The 16,078-nt window shown below is 37.9% G+C and overlaps 1 protein-coding gene and 1 long non-coding RNA gene across 6 annotated transcripts in view; one reads left to right on the top strand and one right to left on the bottom strand.

Moving 5' to 3' along the window:
* Positions 1 to 8,682, bottom strand: part of LOC140526671 (uncharacterized) — a 78,437-nt gene extending 69,755 nt beyond the window's left edge. For all 3 annotated transcript variants that reach the window (XR_011974471.1, XR_011974473.1, XR_011974472.1), the window contains exon 1: positions 6,368 to 8,682. This is a non-coding gene — a long non-coding RNA (uncharacterized lncRNA). The remainder of the gene's footprint in view (positions 1 to 6,367) is intronic.
* Positions 1 to 16,078, top strand: part of LAMA4 (laminin subunit alpha 4) — a 200,191-nt gene that overhangs the window by 3,228 nt on the left and 180,885 nt on the right. The gene's annotated exons all lie outside the window — the stretch shown is intronic.

Here is a 16,078-nt window from a genome sequence, read left to right as displayed (position 1 = left end):
CCTTCACAGACAAAATACAAACAGACCTCAAGCCACATACATGCTCCACCTTCAATAACAGAGCAGCTACATGGAAACTCATCATGATGACCATATGTATGCCTATGCCTGTATATATATATATATAAAATACACTAAATATAGCTATAAGTGTGTATTTAAAGACATTTCCTGTATATATATATACATTTTATGTGTATATATTTTATGTAATGTATTCAATTTATAATTATATATTTTAATATATTGCATATGTGTGTACATGCATATATGTGTATATATATATTACATATGCATTACATATCTATATATCTATGTATGTATATACACATTTTTGTCCATGAGGGAAGATTTGAAGCACAAATAATGAAATGTCCTGAAAATACACCTTCCCCCTTTATTTGCTTGAGTTGCATGATTTTTTCTCAAATTCTCCTAGGACTCTAGTACCACAAACATTTCACAGGCAAGAGAGAGCATAACTACACAGAGCAGAGAAGGGGCACCCAGGATTGAATGGATGCCTTCTTTCTGCCTTTCACTTCTCATTCTTCAGGTCTTTATGAACTTGAAGTGATGGATAACATTAACAGGGTCAGAATGCAGGCTTCGTTCTATTCTAGGACATTGATAGTTTGACAGGAAAACAGTGGTTCAGTAGCGTTTTACTAAGTCTAAGGTGTGGGGGCTTGGGAGAAGGGGGTTGCTTTCCTCCAGCCTTGCAGTGAAATATTTGACAGAATCACTGTTTCTGTGTGAGTATAAAAAGATTGGGTGTGGGAGAATGGAGGGGAGAAATAAAAGAGGCAGAGAGAGGGATGTGGTAGAAGAATAAATAGTGTACCTAGCAGAGAAAACTGGGACACCGTAACATCACCCTTTCCAGTGCTTACTTCTCAGCATCAATTCACCATACATTGGTCAACAATTAGCCACATGTATTTCACAAATGGCAAACACACTGAGAGTCAGCTTGACATAATGGAAAGATCACTGAGGACTGAGTTCTAAGATCAGCTTCTACATTTGCTAACTCATAGAAAGTCAGTCACAACTTCTCTGGTCCTCTCTATGGGTAAAATAGGGGAGAGGAAGGGGGAGTAACACTTTCACTACTTAACTAGAAAGAAAAGGTAGGTCAATTGACATCACCTGAAGTACCTTCCATTCTATGATAACTCACTAGTTGTGTGACCTTGGGCAAGTCATTTAACCCCAATTGCCTCATCCTGGGTCATCTCCAGTCATCCTGAAGAACATCTGGTCACTGGATTCGGATGGAGCTGGAGAAGAAGTGAAACTGGAGACCAGCACAGCCCTCCCTCACTCAAAACAAAGTCAAGTGCAAGTCATGTCATTATTTCTCTGATGACATGGTCTTCTTTGGCAACAAAGGATGAACACACATTCAGATGAGGAAACTGAGGTAAACAAGGTTAAGTGACTTGCCCAAGATCACATAGCTAGTAAGTGTCTGAGGCCAGAATTGAACTTAGAAAGATGAGTCTTCCTTAGTTTAGGCCCAGCACTCTATCCACTGTACCACGTAGGTCCAGATAATTATCATCATCAGTACCACCAACTCCATAGTTATTTTCCAAAGTCGTTGAGAAGACAGAACTTTGTAAATTACTGTGTAGATGTGAATTATTATAGCTATATTGTAAAACCAACCCTAGTTGTCCAAAATGCCTTAAGAATTAGGCAAAATCTGAGGTATTTTTTTCAACCCTACTTTAACGCTTATTATTCTGAACTCACTGGAAATAAGTTACTTCTCATGGTCTACCAAATAAAGTTATATTAATTATCTGGGCTTGTAAGGGAGTCTTTTTTGCCTCTTCTTTCCACTCATCCCACACATCCAATCTGTTGCTAAAGTCTGTTGTTTGTATCCCTCCAGCATCTCTGGAATCCACCTCCTTTCCAATCAGGCTGGCAGTCCCTCTAGATATGGTCTTCATTGCTCTTTGCCTAGACTATTGGAAGAGCTTCCTAGCTCCCTGTAAGAGCTCTCCCTTCCTCTGAGCTATCATCCCTTCTATCTGCTTCACAAGTTGGCAAGAAGAAAACCTTTCTAATGGATCTTGCTAATCATGACATGCCTCTTCTCAAAATCTTTCAGTGATTCCCCATTACTGACTGAATCATATGGACACAATCCGACTCCAACCTTACTTTCCAGTCTTACAGCACTCTTATTCATGTATTCTACATTGTGGCCAAACTGGACTGTTCTAGACTAACCCTTCCTACCCATACTATTCTCTCTCTTTTCCATACATTTGCTGATATTGTCCCGTATCCCTAGAAAGGATGCTTCCCTCATCTCTTTCTACTGAAGTAACTCCCTCCAAGGCCACACTCATCAATCAATAGTTAAGCCTTTACAGAGTGCCTATCAGGTGGCAGGTCTATGGGTGCTGACAATACAAAGACAAAAATGAAAGTCCCTTCCTTCAAGGAACTGAAATTCTAATCTAGGTACCCTTTCAAAGTTCTCCCTGACCTCTGCAGCTAAAAAATAATCTCTTCCTCTAAAAATTTCTCAGGATTAAGAAATATTAGTCCTTGTTTACACTTCAATTCAACACTTATTAAGGGCCTACTGTATACAGCGTATTGTGCTATGTGACTGGGATACAATAATAGATCATATTCTGGCACTCAGGAATTCCTAATTTATAGCAGTACAGTTGGTAATTTTTAGAAGGGCAAGTTTTAAAGCCCTTACTTCCAAAGCAGAAGCCGTCTTTAAGAAAGGATGAGTCTAGAAAAGGATGAATGGAAAGTAAAAAATTGTTAGGGCTGGAAGGAAACTAAAAGCCTATGCAGTTCAAACTCCTCAGGTTACCACTGAGCAAACTAAAGCCTGGCAAAAGTGAGAGGGCCTTATCCAGGGTTATATATTTTGCATCTAGCAATGTCAGGGTTGAACTGAAATCCACGTCTACTGATTCTCAACCCTTTACTCTTCTGGAATAACGAAACTATTAACTAGGATACTATTTTTCAAAGATTTGGAAACACATTTAAATAAACTGTAACATTCAATTAAAGTAGCATGTATTGAGCATAGACTGTGTGATCAGCACAAGTTATGATAAAATTGCCAAAGAACTGAAACAATGCTTTCCTTTATCTATCTAGATGTAGATATAGATATAATCTATCCTTATTTCAAAGTTCTAGTATAAACTGACCTAAATAATCTCTTTATGGATCTTTACTCTGAACCATAATATATCTTCATTTGTAAGTATGACACAACTATTGTCTTCCCTATAAATATCAATAATTATAATATCCATTGTTGATGAGACAAAGAGCAGTAACTAGTCAAGTTATTCTAGGCAGTATATGACACAGTACCATGTATAAGGAGAGATATAATACATGCTGCCTCTCAACAGTAAGTTCCTTTCTTCAAATTGTTTCTGGAAAATAAAATATCCCTTTCCTTATAGGATCCTTTTTTCTCCACATCTATCAAGAGATGGTTTTAGGACATACAGACCTAAACACTTCTTTGCATTTACACTCTCTCCCTCTTCCTCCCTCCTTCCCCCTCTTCCCCATCCCATCTCTTTCTTCCTCCTTCTCCCTTTCCCTCTCTTTCTCTTTCTCTCTCTCTACCCACAAATGGTCTGTCCCTTTGCAAGCTGTTGGTCAATCTTGGTTATCACCAAGACTCATTTGGGGCTTTTTCTCAAAAAATATATTATTCTCTGGCAAATGTTGTTTCCTTCAACATTTAGTTATTAATTCAAATTGTGTTTTTCCTATGTGTACCAACTCTTCAGGATAGAATTAAATTAAATTCAACAAGTAGTTATGAAATATATGCTCTGTACAAGGCTCTTTGGGGATACACAGACAAAACATACCCCCAAAAAATCCCTATCCTCAAGGAATTTACATCCCACTGAAATGAAGAATATATCTATATTCCCATAATCATGGTGAATGCCTGTAGTCCCTGCTACTTGCAAGGATGAAATTGGTAACTTGAGTTCAGGAATTCTGAGCTGTAGTAAGAAGGTCCATTCTATTAGATGTCTGCCCTAAGTCTGGCATCAATATGGTAAGCTGTCAGGGCAAGAAGACCAAGTTGGAAACAGAGCAGGTCGCTGATCTGCAATGGGGTTGATATATAAATTAAGCCAGGGAAAGGGGAAAAGAATATAGGTTAGAATTTTCCACCTTTCCTTGCCAAATAGTTTACTTAGTGTGTAGATGAACTTCTGTTTTTTCCATTGTAATAGGATACTTTGATCAACACAGGACCGGAAGAAGAAAAGCTATTTGGGACACATGGAGACCCCTGAAATACTAAGGGAAAAGTCCTCTATTTAAATCCATCCTTTCCCAAATGTAACTTGTCACACATAGTGTCTTTTAAACATATAGTCAAATCCTCTTTCTTCAGGCTACTTATCCCGGCTCAAAGGAAACACTTGAATAATGGTAAAGTCATAAGGATAGAATTTTGAATCATTTGTTGGTTAGTATCATCTGTAAAGAGACAGATACTAAGAATAAGAGATTCAGAAACATAGTTATGAGCACAGTCTTTTGAATGCCCAAATTTTGTGTATTTCTCTGCAATTTCATTTTATTTATATTTTATCAAAAATAATTCAATACCATTCCATTCAACAAACATTGACTGAATGCCCTGGTAATATATAGACAAAAATGAAATACTTCTTGTTCTCAAGAAGTTCATATGTTACTGGGTAAGGGTGATATTTCATTGAAATAAATTGAATATATAGGGAAGGTCCATCAGAATGTCTATATTTGTACATGTGCACTGGTGAAGAATTATGACCAGAGTGGAGCAATTGGATCTTTGTACCAGGGCACTGAAATATTGACAGGAATGATAGCACTAGTACTTCTTCAACAGGTAAAATCAATTCAGTTCATAAGATTATGGAATTAGAGCTAACAATTATCATCAATCTCTTCATTTTACAGAACAAGAAACTGAGTCCCAGAGAGGTTGAATAATTTTTCAGGCCCACTTCATTAGTGCCTGAGGCAAGATTCAACTCTGGGTCTTTCTGATGCCTAGTGTGGCATATAGGATACTAGACTTGGCATAAGGAAGACCTAGACTCAAATTCCACTTCGGACTCTCACCAGTTATGTGACAACTTGAACTTTTCCGTGCCTCAATGTCCTCCTCTATAATAAGAGGGGCTTTGATGGGCTCTGCAGTTACTTTCACCTTTCAATTTATGATTCTATGATTCTGTAGGACTCCATGTCCAGTGCTCTATGTGTAACATCGTGCCATCTGTTCTTGCAACAAGTTAGTATGAACATTTTTGTGGCAAGTGTTGGTTTCATAGGTTTAGAGAACTCCAAAAGAAAAAACTCCATACACCAATGCAGATGACGATTGTCCAGTTTCCTTCATTTCCTCTCCCAACTCTGCTTCTGACTATCCTCACTTTGCCAACATGTCTCACTTGTTTTCTTACCGTAGAAGTTCCTTTACATCCCTTGCCCTTTTCCCACTGTTGGTGAGTTTTTACCAGATTCCCCATTTTGTTGAAAGGTCTAGACCAGTCATCCTTCATCTCCTTTACCAGCTCTGCTTCTGACACTCCCAGTTTTTCCACTATGCCTCAACAGCCTTCTCCCCTGGAAAGTTCCCTCTGCGTCTGTGGCTTTCTCACCCCCTCTCTGCCTCTGTGGCATTCTTCTCTCCATGGTGAGCTCCTTCCAGGAGTTCCATTTTGTGGAAGGGCTCAAGCCAGCTATGTTGATTCTATTTTCTCTGGGCTCTTCTTCTAACTCTCCAGACTTCTTTTTCCAGTGTACCTACTTTTTTGTTTGTATTTTTATCCCCTCCATTTAACATAACACTTAATAAATGTTTTTTGACTTGATATGCCTTGTAATTTCTAGTTTTAAAGAACTGCTCAAAGAACTGAGTAGTTCCATGATTTGCCTTAGTCAGCATTTCTAAAAGGTGAGTCTTGAACCTAGGCTGGCCTGATTTCAAGGCGTCCCTTCTATTCACTATGCCATGCTGAAAGAATAATTAGTTCCAAGAGGTAGCTACCAGATGGTGTGTCCCTACCCTCCCACACACAATACTATGGTACCCTAGGTGAAATCCTCCTGGGTCTACTTCTTTTCTCTGGTGGTAGCCTTTTCAGTGGTGGCTTCAAGGCATCTTGGGGTCGCCACTCATGGGCACTGCTGACCCTCAAGAACATCCCTATCCTACCAAATGTCTCTCCCGTTCCCCACTTCACAGCAGGGCTGTGGATACCAGCTTCCAATATTTAAGCACAGGACCTCTTCCATGATGCTCTGCTCACTCCCTCCCTCCCAGTTAACTGCTTACCCCAGGAACATTTTTTAGTGCTTGCCACAGATATAGGAACTGCTAGTTAGGTCTCTTGGCAGAATCCTTTTCTTGGCTGCCTTTTCCCCTCCTGGTGTGGTAGAGTTAAGTTCTGGGAAACAGTTCACTGAAGGGAAGTGTAACCACAGATGTTTGTAATTCCAACTTAAGTTTCTCATCAAAGTCCTAATGAAAATCAGCTGCCAGTAGTTCAGCCATGAATCCCCACAGTCTTGTTATCATGAGAATCTGGGAGCAACAGCATTCCTGGGCTCACTGGGAATGGGAATTTTTATATGTGCAAGACTATGTCTTCAGAGTGGGGGAAATCACTGAGTAAGACAAGTTTTAGTTAAAAATAATAATAATAATAATGCCCCATCAGAGAAAGACACTGAGTCTCATGTATCCTCAGGAATTTTTTGGTCTGTGTTTGAGATTTTCACAAAGTCAGGCAATCTAGTGTTTACCTAAATGGGAAAAAAATGCCTACATTTATTATTACTTCATGAGAACCAGCAGGAAGGATGACTTCCATAACAATACCAGCTGTCTCCAGGGACCCCCTTACAAATCTTACATAATGTGGAATGAAAAGGGCTTCCCAGGTCTGCTCAGTCTCCAGTTTGGGGGATTGTTGTTTTTCAATTGTGTTTTCAGTTAACTTAGTGAAGTATTTCCCTTGAGGAAAACAATGTTCCCAAGGGGTGAAATAGTCTCCTTAATTAAATCCTAGTCTCCAAACTGACTGATATTTAATATCATTTATCTCCATACCAAATGGCATAGGAACATGGAGATTCTCGAATGAGCCTCAGTAAAAGGAGACATCAGTCTAAAGAATGACTCCAAAGAGATTTTAGATGTAAAATCAAGCAGTATTTAAATGAACTGTCTATTTTCAAACATCTTTGCAATATAAGCCCTGGAGATGCGAAAGGGGTAGCTGTTTTGCAATGAAATGCCAAAGAACAGTGTGAAGTCAAGGCTCCAGGTGCCTAAGGAAAAGAAAGTGCCTTCATAAAAATTGTGTGTATCCGTGTGTGTGTGTGTGTGTGTGTGTGTGTGTGTGTAGCTGGGGAGAGGAGAAGAAAGGAGGGTGGGTGATTAGTGTGATTAAGTATAATATAGTTCAACAGTCAGGATGTATTGATTATACCATCTTCATTACTGGTGATCAGTCTTAAATACTGGGAATAAATATTCATCGTAATGGTAAAAAATGGCTACTAAATGTGTAAAGTCAGGACCTTCTGTGAAAAGTAACTTAAAAACAAAACATTTAATTTAAAAAATTAAAAAAAGAAAAGTAACTGTGGCATGTTACTCTGATGAACTAGAAATGTAAATAATAATAATAAAAAATGTGTTTTATTTTGGAGAGGAATGGGAAGAGGGATAAACAAAGCAAGAAAGCTTCATAATGATCATTGACAGTAAAGTTCCAAAATAGCTAATCAACCAATCAAAATTCATTTATTAAGGTTCTACTATGTGATAGGAATTGATGATATAGTATAAAAAAGTGAAAAAATCCCAATTCTCATGGAGCTTACATTGCACTAAGGGAGTAAACTTGTAGATATGTAAATATAGAGAGAATTAATTTGAAAAAGGTTTGAGAGGAAGGGCACAAGCAACTGGCATGACAAGGAAAGATTTGTGAAGAAGGTAGTGCTAAACATGAGTCTTAAAGGTAGAAAGAGATGCTATATGAAAAGAGAGTATGCAAAAGCACCTAAATGAGAGATGAGTGCCATGTGTGAAGAACAGATTGAAGACTACTTTGGTTGGACCATAGAGTGTGACAAGAAGAGTAACGTAGATGAGACTGGAAAGATAAATGAGCAGTAGGCTATCACGACCAAACAAGGTTGTTGGGTTTTGTTTTGTTTTGTTTTGTTTTTATCTGGCACAGTGGATAGAGTACCAGACCTGGAGGCAAGATAACTCAACTTCATAAGTTCAAATCTCACCTCAAACACTTATTAGCTATGTGACCATGGGCAAGTCACTTAACCCTGCTTGCCTCAATTTCCCCATCTGTAAAATGAACTGGTGAGAGAAATGGCAAACCACTCCAGTATCTTTGCCAAGAAAGCCCCAAATAGGGTCACAAAAAGACAGATGACTGAATGACTGAACAAGGACAGAGGGAAGAGAGCCAATGGAGTTCACTGAGTAAGGGAATGATAAAGGAAATTCAAACTATAACCACTGGAGCCTCAGTACAGCACTACTCACTGCTACAGGGTAGAACTAGAATCCATGATAGACTCCATTTCAGGTGGTTGATTATCACTGAAAGTATTCATAAGGCCCCATCATAATGACATTTAATGTGTTATTTAGTTCTAACAAGGATGTCAAAGACAATTTTGTTGTTGTTCAGCCCTATTTGGGGTTTTCTTGGCAAAGATACTAGAATAGTTTTACTCTTTCCTTCTCCAGTTCATTTTACAAATAAGGAACTGAGGCAAATAGAGTTGAGTGACTTGCCTAGGGTTGCACAGCTAGTAAGGGTCTAAGGCCAGACTTGAACTCAGGAAGACTCAGCTTCCAGACTCCAGGCCTGGCATTCTATCCACTGCACCACCTAGCTGCCCCACTAAAGACAATAGAATCTAGAAATTCCAGAATAATCAAGCTACAAAATTTTCCTCAGGTGTCCAACTGCCTAATTTTGAAGCAGCTAGGGGGTACAGTAAATAGAGCCCTGGACCTGGAATCAGAAAAACCTAAATTCATATCCAAACTCAGATACATACTAGCTGTGTGACCCTGGGCAAGTAATTTAATATCTGTCTTAAGTTTACATATCTATAAAATGGGGATAATAATAACACCTCCCTCTCAGGACTGTCGTGAGGATAAAAGGGAATATTTGTAAAGATCTTTGTAAATCTTATGGCACTGTATAAATTTTATATGTTATTAATGATTTATTAAATTATTAGAAATAAATTAGATACAATAAATTATTAATAAATATAATTAATGCGTAAGTATTATATATTTATCCACTGGGGAAACAGAGTTCCAAAGAACCCAAAGTTAAACAGCTAATTACTGGCAGAGTCAGTACTAGAAACCAATTCAATTGTTTCACAAGACCCAGTGCTCTTTCTAATCTGTTTTAAATGTTTGCCTGTTTGCTCTCTTAGTCATTAGACATAAGGAGAATTAGATGAAAATAGGTACATGGTTTTTAGTGAAAAATTGTTGGCATTGATTATCCTATTTTCTCATCTTTACTCTTTGATATTTCTCTTTATTCTTATGTTAACTAGTCACTAGGGAATTGTAGTAGAACATAGTATGATAAGAAAAGCCTTAAGTTTAGCTAGTACATGTTATGTGGTGATTCTTCAAACCTAGACTCCAACTGGCAAACAGGGCCCCCCAAGCCTGTCTGCTATATCTCTCCTCAGAGTCCTAGGGTAGCTTTCAGATTTTAAGGGGTATCTGTCTAACACCAAAGCTCATGAGCCCCCAGTGGTATGCTTCCCCTATTGATTATCAGTTACAAGCCAGAAATAATTGGGTTTTAGAAAGGGGTGTTCACTAAAGTAAAAAGAGTTGGTACAAAACATTTACCCAGAAGTGTATCTGCTAATAAACTTCCCTACAAGTTAATCACAAGTCCAGAAATAAGTGTGCTCAAGCTTGGACAGAATGTGTAGCAAAGTGTGTAATATATAATCAATCAGTTACTGTAACTCCTTTTGGATTATGATTAATAAATTATTAATATTTTTTCAAAGTATTGATTATTAAATTGTTCATTATTACATCATTAATAAATTATTGATTATGATTGAATTATTTTACCAGGATCATAAAGGTGGACTATATTAGCAAACATTTGAATCCAGGCCTTTTTGACTCCAAAACTAGTTCTCTATCTACTTTGTCATGCTACCCTCTCTCTAGCAGATAAGGCTTTATAGTTTACAATGGGCTTTCCTCACAGCAAGGCAAAATAGTGATATTTTGTACAGCTGAGACAACTAAAGCCCAAAGAAGGAAAACAACTTGTCCAAGGTCATATAGTATCGTAGCAGCAAAACTGGGATAAGAACTTTCATGCCAGGCATAGTCATCCTGACCTGACCTATTCTGGAGCTCTAGAAGGTAAGGATGTAGACATGAGCACGTACAGGCTATCTCTATCCCTACCCCAATCCTCCCCAAGTTTCCTGGCTCTTTGCCAATTAGTTAATCAACACCTGTTCCTAACCTTGCAGGGGGAAGACAGAACTACTGAGTAACAGGAAGGAAATGAAAAGAGAATAGGTTGGAAGTCTAGTGCGATGACACAGGGAAAAATGAAAACAGAGCTAAATGCCAATTCCAGTAAGTCTACAAATGAGAATATGTCAGAACCTATTGTAAAATAGGCAGGGAACAAATGAAAGATTTAATTGGATGTGAGACAAAAATTGGTCCAAATGATTTTTCCAAGCCTACATTTTGAATATAAGAGAGCACACAATGATTTATTAACAATAATGAGTGGTGGGAATCTAACTTAATATACTCACTGATCTTCAGACTCAATGATTTCCCTTCTGAACTCTTCCTTTCAAATCTGCAGAACACAATAATTGACCAATGCACTCTGGAGAGAGAATCTAGAAGGCAAAAGTTAAGTTAGAAGCCAATATTTATGTCTATAATGCAATGATTTATGACTTCCCATGAGGTAGGTTCAGTCTGACAAAAAGTGGCATTCTGATTCTAAATGGACTCAAGGAGAGATATGTCCTATTCTCAACAGTACATTTCTCCTTGTGTCTAAAATTAAACTCTTATTTTCCTGAAATTTGTCCCTCCTAATTTCCCTATTTCTATTGGTACCACCATTATCCCAGGAACCCAGGCTTAAAAACCAAGAGCCACTTTTGAACTTTTTCTCTCGCTAACCTCCCTCATCTAATCAGTGAGCCAACCCTATCATTGTTTCAGCTATAATGATGCTCAAATACATCCCTACTTTTCAAAGTGGCTGCCACAATTTTAGTTCAGATCCGTTTTGCTTCTCAGTATCATTGGACTTTAGAATCATAAAGTCATTTTGACTATTATAAATACGCAAATTAACTACAAAGGACCTATGAAGAAAGATACTATCTGTATACAGAGAAAAAACTGATAAATAGAATGTATAGAAGGATTTTACATATATGTGTATGTATGTATATACATACATACATACATACATATGTGTGTCTAATGGTAGCAATCTGAGGGGGGAGGAAGAGAAAAAAGGGGAAAAGTTACATCGTAAGTTTATTATATATTTAAAAGGAATAGTAAGTTATACATAACAGATCTGCAGTTTCATGTGCAAACATCTCTTTTTTTCTATTTTACCATGTTATGGAAATGCTTGTCTTAATTCTCAATATTTCATAATTTCTTAAGGCCCGAGAGCATTGTCCATTATCTGGAACCCAGGTAAGCATGCCATCATGAAATTTACATACAAAGATGATGAACTTCTTCGGGCAACCCAAACTTTAACATAATTTTCCATAAGCCCTCATGACTACCAGTGTCAAAGGCCTTGGTCAGATCTACAAACATTGAGTATAGACCTCTGCTCTGCTCCTGGCATTTCTCCTGGAGTTGTTGGGCAGCAAACACCAAATCAACTGTTGCTCGGCCCTTTCTGAAGCCACACTGGCTCTCAGGTAGATGAACATCTTTCAGGTGAAGGATCAGTCTATTAAGGAGGACTCTGGCAAGAATCTTGCCAGCAATGACTGAGAGAGAACAATTCCCGCCCCCCCCCGCCCCGCCCCCCATGATTATCACAGGACAATCTATTTCCTTTACCTTGGTAGAGATGGACAAAGGAAGAATCTTTGAACTCCTAGGAGAAAACCTCCTCTTACCATACAACCTGGAAAATTTCAGTCAGCTTTTGCAATGAACCTCTTAACTTGTAAATCTCAACTGGAACAGTCAGCACCAGGTGCTTTGCCACATGAAAGAAGCCTAATGACATTCAAAACCTCTTCTTCAGTTACTGCTTCAGCTAGGGACAGATTAACTTCAACCTAAGGTAAATGGTAGGGTCCCAAAACCCAGAGCATTGAGTAGTTAAGTGCCTTGTCCATGTCACATAGCCGGTATATGCTAGAGACAGGATTTGAAAATAGCTCTTTGTGACTCCAAGGTCCAATGTATGGTTATTAAGATTGTCAAGTAACAGAAGCTTGATAAATTATTTTTAAATCAGATTTTAATTGTGTTAAATTGAATATAATTTTAAACAGACCTTAAAGTTGTCAAGTCACTACAAGGGTCCTTGTTTGGTACAGGTAGCTTATCCCAAGTTGCCCAGTTACCAGATCTCAATCCCGAGGAAGTGCCCTCCTGCATATAATGAGCAACAAACTGAGTTGCTGTTTTCAGAAATCTTGCAGTTTTGAAAGAGTAACACACAGCTTGCTGAAACAGCGCCTTCCACATAGCAAGCAGTTAACATGTATTTGTTCAGTGAATGGATGAATGAATGAATAAAATGAAAGACCAAAGACAATAACACAATTATTCAGGATTTCTCTGCCATTTTCAACCCTGTTCCTCACACTGTGATCATAACAGTAGAAGCTCTGTATTTGAAGGAAGGTACTTTTGGGTGGATACTTATAAGTAGAATATTTCTCAGAGAATTCAGGAAGCAGCTAAAATATATTTCCATCAGTAGGACACAGTTGTCTTAGCAGCTCAGGATGATGTGTACACAGGGTGTGAGAACTATGATTTGTGCTCTAGCCTGTGATGACTGGAATCTAATTAAGAAATTTCATCCAGACTTTGCTGGGTTTTAAATGCCAAAGACAAGACTTTATAATTTATCTTAGAGGCAAGAGAGAGTCACTCAAACTTCTTGCTTTAGGAATATCAGTATGTCAACTATGTAGAAAGTATGTTGGAGAGAGAAGCTAAATATAGGAAGATAGATCAATTAATCATAGCTGCTATAGTTATGAAAAAGAAAATTCTTGCCAAAATCTATGGCACCATCAGATGGCTCAATATCAGAAAAAAGAATATGATTTTATCAATGAAAAGGATATTAAAGAAAATGTATTGTCTGGTCCGCTTTGCCACTGTACTCTAAGGACTGTGGGATCTTTCAGGCACTGTGCTAAGCCCTGGAGATACAAAGAAAGACAAAAAATAGTCCCTGCTCTCAAGGAACTCAGAAAAAGACAAGCAAACAACTAAGTACAAATAAGGTATATGCAGGAAAAATTGAAGATAATCAACAGAGGGAAGGCACTTGAATTAAAAGAGATTGGGTAAGCCTTCCTGTAGAAGGTCAGATTTTAGCTGGAACTTAAAGAAAGTCAGAGAAGCCAGGAGGCAGATATGAGGAGGGAATGAATTTCAAGCATAAGGAAAAGCCAGTGAATATAATTATAGTCCAGAAATGGAGTGTCTTATTGAGAAAAAAGCAAGGAGCCCAGAGTGAGTAGATTGTAGGGGATGTGGTGGAGTACAAGGTATGAAAAGACTAGAAAGGTGGGAGGTGAGGGTTATGAAGGGCTTTGAATGCCCTTGAAAATCCATAGAGGATTTTATATACATGGATGGATGGATGTATATATGCATGTACATGTATATATGTGAATGTATATGTGTGTGCATACACACATGTGTTTGGGTATATATTGTGCACATATATACATACATGTGTATATGTGCGTACATGAGTGTGTGTGTATTTCTAAGTTGCTGTTGAAATCCCTATCTATATTGATTAGACTATAAACTCCTTGAGAGCAGGAGTCATCCTGTTTTTCTTTTTATATCCCCAAAGCTTAGCACAATATTTTTGCATAGAGTAAGCACTTTATAAATTAAGAGTTCATTGCAGTAGTCCACACAAGATGAGGGTCCCTAGATTATGATATCTGCTAGAACTTTATGGATTTATACCCTTAGTCAATACAAAGAATGGAAAATGTCCCCAGAGTGTCCTCTAAGTTCTTGTAGATAACATGAAACATTCTACAAATAGTCCTAGCTTAACACTTAGTCTCTAAGGTTGAATCAGGAGTCTTAACAGCTTGACCACATCTCTGAAGTTGCTCCAAACTTACCATATCTAGAAACAATGGACCAGAAATCTCACAACAATTAGATTTCTCCTGAGAGATATTTTTAATGCTTCCTGTTGCCTGTCTGATGGTATTTTTGGCCCCTTCTTAGGAATTTAGGAACTTCCACTTCCTGTCACAAGCATCACCTGGAAACACACAACAAAGGAATTTCAGAAGGGGGTGCGGTGAGGATTCAGATAACTTAATGTTTTTAAATCACATAAAAGACATGGCCAATTCTAAATCAGTTATCCCAATCTTTCTCTCTCTCTGTCTCTGTCTTTCTCTCTGTTTGTATTTGTATACATAGATATGTCTATATATGTATGTATTCATATTTTTTTCTATACATCAGGTCATAATCTCTTCCCTCTTCAATATGATGACAGATCTCCTTTCTACCAACTTTGAGTTAATGAGACACCTCTCTGATCTGCTCAAGAGAAATATTGTACATTACAGCTTACTGGTTCCACCCAATCTAAAGTGTTCCAAAAACAGGACCTCCAAAATATGCAAAGGCTTTGTTGTTGTTCAGTTATGTCTGACTCTTTGTGACCCCATTTGGGGTTTTCTTGGCAAAGATACTGCAGTGGTTTGCCATTCCTTCTCCGGGTCATTTTGCAGGTGAAGGAGCTGAGACACACAAGGTTAAGCAACTTGCCCAGGGTCATACAGCTAGTAAGTGTCTGAAGACAGATTTAAATTTAGGAAAATGAGTCTACCTGACCTCAAGCCCAGCACCTTATCCACTGTGCTACCTAAACTAGCAACTAAAATTATCAGCAATATTATAGGGAACGGGGAGGGGCCACCCGGAAGGAAAAGATAAAATACTCAAGAACTGTATTTTTGATCTTGAATTTTTATTCCACCAAGTTGTAAGGCCTAATCAACACTTCAAAATCTCTCAAAAGCTAGAAGCAGATTGGTTTGCTACTGCCTACTTTATTACATTGAATTAGAGGAGACCCTAAGGAGTCCTAGACTGCAAAAATATTGGTAAAATTTCCCACTGTCTTCTCACTGGAAGTCTAAAACACTTTCTAAAAACTGATTGAATTTCTCACCAGGTACATATGGATTGGCATCTACTTTCTGTTGATCATACTTCTACTAACTCAAAGAATCACAGAATCTTATAGCTGGAAGGGACTTAAATGGTCATCTCATCCAGTACATCCTGCCCTATCACACATCCTCCCCCATCACACATGCAGAAGAACGTAACAGACAAGTAATCAGTTAATCTAAAGGTGTCCAACACAGCCCAAACCTGATTGAAATGTAATTGGAAAATATTTAGCAAAATAAATAAAAATGCAATAAAACATTGATAGTATTACATTTTAAAAGTAAGCCACTAGGTAGCCATATATCTTCATGTAAGGATTAGTGGCTTACATTTCTATTTGAGTTTGGTACTACTGATCTAGACTTTTCAGGAAGGAGAAACTCATCAAATCTTGAAGATTTCCATTCCCCATTTGAATAACTAATTAAGAGAATTTTTTTTCCTTATTTAATCAGCTCCTAACTGTCATTTGATTAAACAGATTCAACAGTTCAACAGCTTGGATAAAAATCTAGG

The sequence above is a fragment of the Notamacropus eugenii genome, chromosome 2 (genome assembly GCF_028372415.1).
Source record: "Notamacropus eugenii isolate mMacEug1 chromosome 2, mMacEug1.pri_v2, whole genome shotgun sequence".
NCBI classification, from domain to species: domain Eukaryota; kingdom Metazoa; phylum Chordata; class Mammalia; order Diprotodontia; family Macropodidae; genus Notamacropus; species Notamacropus eugenii.
This window is presented reverse-complemented; position numbering and strand designations above follow the sequence as displayed.